General features: G+C 36.7%; 1 long non-coding RNA gene across 5 annotated transcripts in view; it reads right to left on the bottom strand.

Annotated features, from left to right (window-relative positions):
* The window catches only part of LOC112474306, a 39,096-nt gene that overhangs the window by 13,892 nt on the left and 15,041 nt on the right, over positions 1-10,163 (bottom strand). The window contains exons 3-5 of one of the 5 annotated variants that reach the window (XR_003044339.1): positions 1,977-6,579; positions 1,559-1,793; positions 1,072-1,431 (exon numbers count right to left, since the gene is read on the bottom strand). This is a non-coding gene — a long non-coding RNA (uncharacterized LOC112474306). Of the gene's footprint in view, positions 1-1,071; positions 1,794-1,976; positions 6,580-10,163 lie in introns of those variants that run through there. The other 4 variants (XR_003044341.1, XR_003044340.1, XR_003044338.1 and 1 more) reach the window with 4 other exon arrangements.

Raw genomic sequence — 10,163 nt, 5'->3', positions numbered from 1 at the left:
ATTCTTTATGGCTCCTTGGCACCCATGCCAAACATTAATAAGGTTTATGAGAAGCCAGTGAGCACTGTAAATTGCTCTCCTCTTAATTTCAGTCATGCTACGGACTTCATTTGTTTCCTGCATGCTGATCTGACAATGAAAGATAAATCTGATAAAGTTCTCTAACTTGGAAGGAAATTTGTTTTCTGTCCAGGAAATCTATCTCTATGAAAAAACGGTCATTGGGCCTGGAGCCACAGGCAACAATATGTGTACCTGAACCACCCCTTTGAAATTCTGAGCGTTGTCACGCAGTATATTTTGCTTATTCAGCCTTTTTAAATGGTCCTAAAGGAATGTTTTTGTGCAACCCCTTCAGCTGCAAACTCGCCTGCAGTGATTTAGGGCTGAAATGTCATTAAGTGAGCCATATTTTACCAGCAAAGGCTGGGTGGCCATCGCTTTAGATCCTCTGTCACTCTGAATTCCATTGCTTATTTACATTTTTTAATATTTAGCGGGTAAATAGTTCCAAGATACATATTTCAGTTCATACCTTGTCAGGGTATCCTGCAAGCAGGTCAAAGAGAAGGTAAATTGACTTCACCTTGATTTTTTAATATTTCAGACTGTTTTGCATTCTGACCCTAATGACAGTCTTCATTAAATAGCTGTGTGTTATGTTATAATGCATGTAGGCAAAGTCATAACCAGCAATTTCCAGGAAGAAAAATTTCAATTTTATGGAGAATAAAAGAGATACAGACACTTCTCATACAGCACTATATTCTCATTCTTGCACTATATTCTCATTCTTTCCTAAAAGCCTGGAATTGCAAAACTATATTTCAGATTAAAAAGAAATTCTAGTGACACTCTCTATCCAAAATTGGTCTTTTAATATCAGTAATACTTTTTTCTTTTAATGCAAGGATCTCAAAATACACCCTGAAAAGCTAAAGAAATAGCTAAGTTAAAACTACAATAAATTTTACATAAGACAATAGTTACATTGCTACAACATAGTAAGAATTTTAACACAGAAGTAAAAACTATAGCAATTATTGATATATACACTAATACTACTAATGATTAAAAATAAGTCATAGCAAACATTTATTGAATATTTACTACATACCAGCACTGGGCTAAGCACTTAACATGGATGACCTCTTTGAATCTTCGCTCTACCCTAAGTTCAATTATGCACCCCCTTCCTTGTACACATAAAGAGAATGGAGCTTAACCAGGGAAATATTCTGCCCAAAGTCACAGTGCTTTTAAGATGTAGAGCCCAGGTCTCACTGCAGAGCTCAAGCTCAGCCAGTTTGCCATACCCTCTTCTATCTTCTATTTCTGGCCTGTTTCTCCAGCAACAAAATTCTTTCCAAGACTGAGTACTAGTGATGCCACAAAGCTAGAAATTTCTTAGCAGACCCATCTGGAGTTCTCCTGAGGAAAAACATTAGGACATAAAAATAAAGGGATTAACTGGACTGGGAACAAACATACAGGGAAATTCCAATATCCCAATAATGGCAAGTAGCCTATTTATTGGAAATTCAACAAATATGAGCACCTACTGCATGGTGGCACTGTTCCGGCACTTGCATTTACGGGAGTAAAACACATTTGGATTCTCTGTGTTCATTCAATGCTTTTATCAGAAACCCAGGTATCAGGTTCCATACTAAGAGCCAGAGTTTCCAAGTTAAATAAGACAGTGTTGGTTTCCAAGACCTCACAAGCCAGTGCCAACCTGGCAGACAAGAATCGGGAGTGCTGTGGTCTTTACTACTGTTGTGCTTTCTCTTCTTTCCAGAAAAAAAAAAAAAAACAGAGTTAACCACTCACATCCAAAATAGCACATCAAACCTTTGAGATTTATCTTGTTGGTTTTCCTAATTACCCTTTAAAAGGAGCAACGTGCCGAGAACCATTTTCAATTCATAGAATCTAACATATAAGAGCTAAAAGAAAACTTAAAGATTACCCACCTGAACCTATAGGTAAGGAAACTAAGGCCTGGGTCTCACAGGAAACCACGGGCAGATGACTGTTCTAACCTATATCATTTATCTCCAGGGACTTTGTTCTTCCCCAGTGCATCATGCTGAGTTACCTCCTGTGTGATCAACCCATGTCCCTTCTGCCTGCCAAAAGAAAATGAAAAATTTTATTGTTCATAGTTTTGGATAAGTTGCAATATCGTGAGTTCATATAAATCCACTCACAAATTATACTCAATAAACCCCAGTGAGCAATTTAAAGGCACGATACCACCCCCTACTCTTGCTGGGAGGGCAAGGTGATGATGGAGCAAGAGGGAGGAGAATGGGGAAGCTCATAAATTATGAGAAGCAAAGGAGTGATTTCATCAAAGTGCCAAGCTCAGTCCATGGAATGTTTCAATTGTATAAAATTTATAGTTTTCTGAGGGGGATGATTTACGGGCCCTAATTTTCCACAATAAAAAGCTCAGTGGGGATTCTATGAATGAAATATCTTTTTAAAAATAAATAAAAAATGTAATTCAAAATGAGGGTCAATGGTGCCACGTCTGGAGAATAACTCCTTCTCGGATCAGCTCCAAAAATGAGTCACAAGAGAAAGACCCCATAAAACATGTGTTATTTTAAAAGGCATAGGAAGTTGTGTAATAAGCAATATGCAGAAAAGTACTTCTGATTCAGTTTGTTCCATTGATAGGATTATATCTTTATCATTAAGTTTCAATTAAAAAAAGAAAAGAATAACCATATAGAAAGCTAGAGATTTTGATAAAAGTTAATGTGTTTAAAGAATAGAGAAAGAAGAAAGAAGATAGAAAAAGAGAAATCTTGTTAAAAATAATTAAGGAAATCTGCCTTACATTCACAGAAAAGCAAAATGTAAATATGTATTGCTTCCCATAAATTTAACCAATATGGATCACAGCCTAGATTTCTTGAGATAATTCTCAGTCTTTTTCTTCAGTGAGGTCTTCCATAGGAAGCACATTAGGAGCCTTCCCTCTGCCCACAGAGGTAGCCTAATGCTAGTCTTGTGAGTAAGAGATGGGCCCACTGAGTCACAATCTGACCTCAACCCCACCTACATGTTCATCCATTCTTTATAGCTGTGGCTCCATCTCAGCTTTCTGCTAGTGTTAAATTCCCAGCTAGGCTATGTCCCTGCGCTTCTAGGCCAAGGTCCTGATAAACTACCTGGACCTTTCCAAATTCTCGCTCTGAGGTACTGAATGAACCCAAACCTAATATACCTAGGCCTTTGCCACCTACTCCTGGACAGATGGCCTTATATATCAGCTCTAGCAAGAGTCAAGTTTAAGTTGACCACTCTGCTTTGGACAGTGACTATTCATTGGAAGTTATCTTCCTCAACACACACCTCTAGTTGATATACTCATTCTTGTGATCCATCTCTACCAGCCAGAGGTTGCTGTGTAGCCAAGGCCATCTCATTACTGTTGATGATGATTTAGTAGTTAGCATAAGAAGATAAGAACCGAGTTTCTGAATTCTATTTCAAGTACTATTGTTAATTTCCTAAGTGAGTTTGATAAAGTCTCTAATATTTGTGAATTTCCTGATTTTTTCACTATTGTGATAGATAGACTCTCAGGCGGTCCCCGTGTGATTTTGACTTATTGTTCAAGTTCTTTTATAATTCTATCCCATTGGGAGTGGGCAAGACATATGACTTGCTTCTAATCAATGGACTGTGGCAAAGATGATGGGATGTCACTGTCACGATTATAATACATTATGTTAGACTCCCTATCCATAACAGACTAACTCCAGAAACTCTCAGTTACTGGCTTTGATGAAGGAAAGGACAATTTCAGAAAAGGGCCTGTGGGAGGAAATCACATAGCATGGAATTGGGGGCAGCTTCTAGGAGTTGAGAGCAGCCTCCACCTGATAGCCAATTAGAATATGAAGCCTTGTGGTCTTACAACCACAAGGAAATGACTTCTGCCAACTTCTGAGTTGAGCTTGGAGACAGATCCATCACCACTTGAGCCTCCAGATGAGAAGTGAACCTCAGCTGACACCTCAATTGCAATTTTGGAGAAGACCCAGTTAAGACGCACCCAACTTCCGACCCACAGAAATTGCAAGATAATACATGTGTGTTGTTTTAAGCCACAACAGATAACCAATACAACTTTAATTCAAGTAAATATCAAAACAAAAAATTATCATGTGTGCTGCAGTGGATGCTATTGAAGACTTATTTTTAATCCCCAAGACAAAGCTACCAACATGAAGGATTTTATCATCTGGATGGAAAGATTAAACAGAGTTAAACAATATTGTAAGATAAATGAGACTTAGCTAGGGTAGTTCATGATCAATCGCCAAATAAACAAGGCCGACATAAGTGCTCTAAGGGCACTGTGGGAAGAGAGTTGACTGGGTTTCAGGAAGAGTTTATGATAGAGATAGAGCCAGTCCCACAGTTTTGCAAGAGAGATAGGCCTTACTTTGGCAGAGATGAGGAGAAACATGTGTGGCCCAAGTAAACCTCCTTCAGAAACTGGTTAACATACCCCAATCTCTATAGAATGAAAATGCAATTTTCTATGGAATCAACAATTTTATAACCCTACAATTACATGATCTTGGCAAGTTATTTTATTATCTAAACCTCTACTCCCCACACTGTAATACATGAATAAGAATGGTATCTTCCTCACTGGATTGTTTAGAAAGCCAACTGAGAAAAAGAATTAAAGTGCTTAACGCATGTAAACATGTGATAAATGTTTGCTCTTTTTATTACCATCAGGACTGTTAATAGTTGCTGGAAGAAGAGAACACAGTTTAATAAAGAGCCCTCTTTCCAAGAGATCCTTTAGCTGCCTCAGAGACAAGCTAGTCTTAGCCTCTCTTCAAATACCAGGCCACTCCACAGAAGTGATGCCTACCACTTCTGCTTCCTGACTTGCATTGTTAGGCACTTTGATGATTTTTTGATTCCATGTACTAAACCACAAGTGACTTCAAGACAAAGGCCTAGTCCACCTTCTTAACTTTCACCAGGTCCAAAATAAAGTGTTCCATGTGATAAATCCTCCTGAAGTGATTTTGTTTTGTGTTTTTGTTTTTTAATGATTAGCTCAGCATCTCAGAACACTGTGGATGGGGGGAGGGACAGTATGGAGACATCTCTCAAAAATCTAACCTCTATCCTGTGTCCTTTAAAATGTTTTACTTGAAGTTCCAAGATTTAATCCCATCCTATCCAGCCTGGGGAGAATTTTCCTGGCACAGTTAGTATAGGTAGTTCAACCTCTTTTTCCTTTTCTTTTCTTTTCGTTTTTTTTTTTTTTTTTAACATATCTGTTACCTACTACTTACACATTCTTTTCTTCTTTTCTTTCAGAATCCATCTTGAGAAATATCCTTGCTTACAGGTTTCTCCACAATGACCAATTGCTATGATCAATAATGACAGCAATAAACTGAGGACATTCCATCAATTTGTATTTTTGTAAGCTATCACTGTCTTCATAGAGAGAACATGTAATACCTCTATTGTACTAAAAAGTCAAATTTAGAATATATTACATCTATTGGATATTTATAAATATGAAGCACGTATGACTTTTTTGGTTAGCTTATGAAATTTATAATTTTCCTGTTGTTCAGTGCTGCCACACTGGAACATAAGTCCCTAGGAGCTTACTGGACTCTTCTCATATGGTCAAATATTACACATACATTTGGCATCTTGGTATATTTGAGAAATGGTGTGTCTTCACTCAGACAATTGGCACCTGGCTTGAATACTGAAAAGTGTAGAAGGAAACAGAGATGCTAATAAGAAATCAAAAGAAAACAGAACATGAAGAATAGCCTTTCTCCCAACCAAAAGAGAAATGGAAACACTACAGCTCCATCAGTGATCAGCTGCTCAAGTCTGATTCTTTTACTTAAAATTAATCCAGAATGTCGTTTCCTTCAAATAAATGGGAAGAATGGAACAACAAAGTTGATTTATTTTAAGAATCGAAGTCTCTAGAAGGAAGATGTGGTGGAAAAGGCTTGAGGTCCATCTCCATAACTTACCAGCTGTATGTCCTTGGGCAAACTGTGTAAGCAATCTGCACATGGGTTTCCTCACCTATAAAATGGGAGCGGACACACCTGCCAACTGACTGCATGGAGTAGTTGCTATTTACAATGAGATCATGTGTATAGTCTTATAAAATAAAATACTATTACTATTATTATTATTAACTTCATTGAATCATTTTGTAAGTAAGTGGCATATACATTATAATTAATTTCAAAATCACTATTAACTTCAGTAAACATTTTTTGTGTGTGTCTGCTAAGAGCATACCTCTTCTGGGAATTGCCGCCTCAGCCCCCTCTTCGCCCTGCCCAGGCCAGACTTCATCAGCAGTGTGAGAACCACCATGTTAGTGTAGCATGAGTTCTGTCTGGCCACAGATGTTTGGGACAATGTTCCTGAGGCTTACCCACATTCTTGCCCTCAGAGTATGTGAAGTAACCCTCACATCGATACAGCAAATTCCACGCAGAATTTTTTTTTTCCTCAGGTTTGTTCAAGTTGGATTTCTGTCACCTGCAACAAGAAGGATTTGTAAAATCTGTGGGAGACAATAATGAGTTAAGGATACAAAAAAAATGAGGAGAATTTCAAAATGGAGAGAATATCAAAAAGCAGGAAAAGTAATGAGTAAGAAATGTGACTGCCTAAGATATCTGGTTACAGCAGTGGAAATCTCAGTATTTGTAACTTACTAGTCATGTAGCATTGAGTAAATCACAATCTTAACCCTAATCTATAAAACGGAATTGGTTTGAAGTGCTCATAACTCTTGGGGTACAAATGTGATCCTGTCTCTTATTTCACCAGATATAATTCAAATTAACTCAAAAATCTTATGATGGCTTGGTCCTCCACTTCTCCTTCCCCTGAATCATCTGAGAACCTCAGGAAGCTTAAATAAACCAAAGGGGAGGGTCACCTAACTTTCAATCCAAAGCTTGAAAAAAGTATCATAGGTTGGCATGGCTCCTGGAAAGAGGGGGAGACTGCCAGTAGCGCTGCTCCCTTGCCAGTGGTGCCACACTCCACCCAAGCTGCCCAGATCTGCCAGGCACACACTCAGCCAGTACTTTCCAAAGTCCCTACTGTTCCACAGGCTCCATGCCCAGACTGGTACAGATACCCGTTTCTTCCAGGCCTACAACCACATCTTTCTTTCCAATCCCAAATATCACCTCAGAAGTCTGATTGCTTTCCTTTTCAATCTCTGGAATTAAAAAAAAAAAAAAAAAAAAGATTTAGTCTACTTCTTTCTAAGATTCTAGAGCTACCCATGAACCACATTCCCTCATCCCATCTCCTTTCCTCCTCAGAGTAGCTACCTGCTCTGTCTTCCCTCGTTGAAGCACCTCCACTTTTAGACTTAAGCCTAATTATCCTCCCTTCCCTTCCCTGAAGAGCAGGAATTGGAAACTCCTCTCATAACTCAGATCTTGAGGCTTGTTCACCTTTTAAGACCATGAGCTCCTTGAAAAGTGGGAGAGCATTTTTCTTTTTCTTTTTGTCAAAGAATAGCCACCACCACCACCCACCATCCAACACCTGGCAAAGTGCCGGACACATATTCGGCATTGAAAGTGTTCGTCAAATGCGAAACGGCAAGATCTCTACCAAAGGAGAGATTTGGCTTGGCTCTGACATTCCTCCAGCTACCTCCCAGATCATGCCATGGTGCTGCTCACTCTCCATGGGCTGATGTCTTGCCTTTTGTTGATCTCAGAGAGGTAAGTTATGCTACCTTTCCTTGCATTTTTGTGTTTTTTTTGGCATCGAATGGGAACAAAGAAACATGAAACAGAGTGCGTGGTGGACTCACATGAAGAGTAATATCTATTCTCATGATGCTTTCAAACAGAATTAGAAGAAATAATTTCTGTGCCTCCTTTTTGATAACATATTTTGCATTCGCGTTTGACTATCCATGTAACTATTTTATCCATTACTCTAGCCAAGAAACCTTGTTAACATCTTATCTTTGGCCTTGGTGTCTTCACTGTAAGCAAAGAGCTTATAACAAAAGTTGGATCATATTTATATTATAAGATCTTTTAGATCTGATATAGTTTCCACATCATTTTATATCCATGTCACTATGGTTATGCTTCAGAAGTGAAAAATCTGGAGCTATCATAAATTCATGAATAGAAACCTAGCTTTTGCATTCCCTCAAAAACCACTCTTCAGAAATGAAAGAATCATTGTATACTGAAGTCCTTACAAAGTCTTTCATAGAACCGGGCCTTTTCTCAATTATTTTAGTTTAAACAATAAAATAATGTTAACTGAAATTACATCAGGTGATGTTTATAGAGGTTACCTGTAAGAATTGATTTTTAAAAATGAGATAGGAGGCAAAGAAACAATACAGATTTAGCATTGTAAGCAGGCTTTTTAAAAATAACTTTATAATAAGTTGATTATAATATAAAAATTATAAATAGAATAAAAGTTTTAGTACCAGCATTATATACAAAATCAAACAATATTATAACTCAAATAGTTAGATGAAGGTAAAGATGATGTTGTTTGAAAAACTTTGATAGGTGATCTAAAAAGTTCTCCTACTGACAAAAAAGATACTAACGTTGATGATGTGGGTAAGGCATTTAAGAGAAACTGTTTCATGAAATATAAGGTTGGAAAAAGAAGTATTTCTAAATCAATATGTTATTTTATATATTATTTTACAGCAACATACTGATTCTACAGTCAATGTATTATGTCATTTCAAATATAGACAACTAATTAATCAATTGCATATTATAAGTACAAATTACCTATTTATTTTTATAAAAATTTCATATTCAAATTGGCTACATAACTGTTTTTATTATCTTTTTCACTACAAAATGGAAAAAGACCTAAAACTTGAGATAGTTTCGTATTCAGATATATACAGTATATCAAAATAAATACTTAATATCTATAGTTTTTTTTTTACTAAGGTCTAATCTCTGACCCCCTAGTTTTTGAAATCAGTGTTGTAAAAATGTTTTATTTTCTTTTTCCTTCTCAAAATATATTCATAAAATAATCCCCTTCCTCTATCCTTATTATGTCTCAGAAGCCAAAAAAGAATCTGATTTTTCTAACACTCCAGAATTTATCTGCTAAATTTAATTTGTTAACATCATTACTTAACCTGTTTCCATTTCCTCAATGCAAAATCAAGAAAATAAACAGAACCATCCTTATATGTTAAATGAGATACAAGCCCAGCCCAGCTGACTTCAACAAATCTTAACTGCTTTTATTATCAGAAAAGTAAAGCAATCCAACTTGCCACCCATGAAGTCAACCAAAATTATCTGGAAGATCTCAGCATTAAGTCTCAAATACATAGGAAGTCAGTTATCTACAGTCTACTAGTTCTCATATTAACTCACAAGCAAGGTACAAATTTTGAGTAGTGAATAAAGTATATTTTCATTTTAATGAAGGATATGTAGAATAAGACTTCTAGACAGGGAATTTTGCTAAACAGGTGGTGCGATTGGTTATAGAGAATGTGCAAGTGAAAGCTAAGAGGTTTAGTATTAACACTGCACCAAAGAGTATGGCTTTACTAAAGTCTGGGGAAATTTTTCCTCCTGAATTCAAAACACAACACATTTGAAGTGGTATACACAAATGCAACATATTTCTGAAGGGCAACCAAATGGTAGGCATTAATTATGAATAATGTAAGGATGCCACCAAGTTTCAAGCAATGAGAAGTAACTCCTAAAAGAAGCAACTCTGCAGCATATCTAATCCTATGTGAGCAGCTGCCTAATTTATTTATCTTCTAAATGTGTCTGGCACTTAACTGATACTCATTACATATTTGTGGAGTTAATAAATGTTAAATGCCTATATTTTCTAAGTTAATTAGTAGTTTAAACCCATAATTTCTTACCCATTCCTTTTTTAAAGAAAAAAAAAATCCCCTTTTTGAAAATTTCTTAAGACTGCTGAAATTCAAGCAGAATGGTGTAGGCATCTGTTTATGGAGGTCCATTTGACAAATAGGGAAACTGATCCTCAAGTCATCACCAACGTGAGGGACTGGCATATAGATTTTAATATTCCTTAGTAGACTTCTATTAACTATACTT

Source organism: Pteropus alecto, unplaced genomic scaffold (assembly GCF_000325575.1).
Source record: "Pteropus alecto unplaced genomic scaffold, ASM32557v1 scaffold79, whole genome shotgun sequence".
Taxonomy (NCBI): domain Eukaryota; kingdom Metazoa; phylum Chordata; class Mammalia; order Chiroptera; family Pteropodidae; genus Pteropus; species Pteropus alecto.
The sequence above is the reverse complement of the archived record's forward strand: the minus strand, read 5'-3'. Positions and strand labels throughout refer to the sequence as shown.